The sequence below is a fragment of the Protobothrops mucrosquamatus genome, unplaced genomic scaffold, assembly GCF_001527695.2.
Source record: "Protobothrops mucrosquamatus isolate PMUCROS unplaced genomic scaffold, P.Mucros_1.0 scaffold15975, whole genome shotgun sequence".
Classification (NCBI taxonomy): Eukaryota; Metazoa; Chordata; class Lepidosauria; order Squamata; family Viperidae; genus Protobothrops; species Protobothrops mucrosquamatus.
Genome location: NW_015401740.1, coordinates 1 through 1,297, shown reverse-complemented (window position 1 = coordinate 1,297; position 1,297 = coordinate 1).

The following is a 1,297-nucleotide window of genomic DNA, read 5'->3' as shown; positions in this document are numbered from 1 at the left end:
GGGAGGAGACGAGGGCATGAGTGACTGTGCGCAAAGCGTCCCGGTCCAGAAAAGGCCGCAACTGGTGGATCAGGCGAACCTGATAAAACGCCCCCCTGGTCACGGCCGACAAATGGTCATCCAGTGCCAGCCGCGAATCCAGGAGGACTCCCAAGTTGCGCGCCCTCTCCGAGGGGGCCAAAGTTTCGCCCCCTATAGTTAGCGATGGTGTCAGCTGACTATGCCGAGGCGCTGGCAACCACAGCCACTCGGTCTTGGAAGGGTTGAGCCTGAGTCTGTTCCTCCCCATCCAGACCCGTACGGCCTCCAGGTGCTAAGTTCTGTTCTAAAAAAAAAAGAGAGAGGTAGAACAAAAGAAATATTGTAGCCTTACTCAAAAATGCATAAAGCAGGAACCTTTCCATTCCTTAAGAAATTGCAAAGCTATTACAATCAGCTGCGACCCTCACCAACTATATTTCCTTTTAAAAAATCCAATAAAGTAGAAGGCTAGATTAAAAATACTGGAAAGACCACATAGCAATCTTTAATAATTATTATCAGCCTAGTTTTACATGGTTTTTTTTGTTCTCAAGTGATATAAAATGGTACAACATAAGAAATTAATTCAGTTTTTTGTTTTAATTTTTGGATGTCTTTATTTCACTCAGTGGTATTTAAACAAATAGGAGACACCATTGCTGAAGCATTAGAAAATAAAATAAAAATCTTGAAGAATCCTATAATTCAATATTTTGACTCCATTTGCTTACAACAACTGAGTCATTTCTAATAGAGTTCCTCCATCCATACAAATATATATATTGTTACATAGGTATTGAATATGCCTATTTTAATTTTTAGATGTTCACTTTATATGCATAATATATAGAGAGGGGTGGTAGTTAAGACATCAGGCTAGAAACAGGGAGATCGTGAGTTCAAATCCTGCCTTAGGCACAAAGCCAGTGGAATAAACTTGGGCCAGTCACTTTCTCTCAGCCCTAGGAAAGAAGCAATGGCAAATCATGTTTGAAAAACCTTACTTAGAAAACTGCAAGGGCAATAAAAGAAAGGGGAAAAAGAAAACAGAAAAGGTGCATCATTCAAGGATAGTGGTAGGAGCAGGGCCACGTTAGCATAGGAATTACAGATAGATGTCATTGGATTAAAACAAGGATGAATTTAGAACAGTGTGATTGGTGAAGAGCTTTTGTGAATAAAAGAGGCTAGCAGGAGATGGGCTGGATTTGGATTCCCAGTGGCTAAATAATATTAGAATTATCTTGAGATAAGACGGGCAGTCAATAAATTTTCT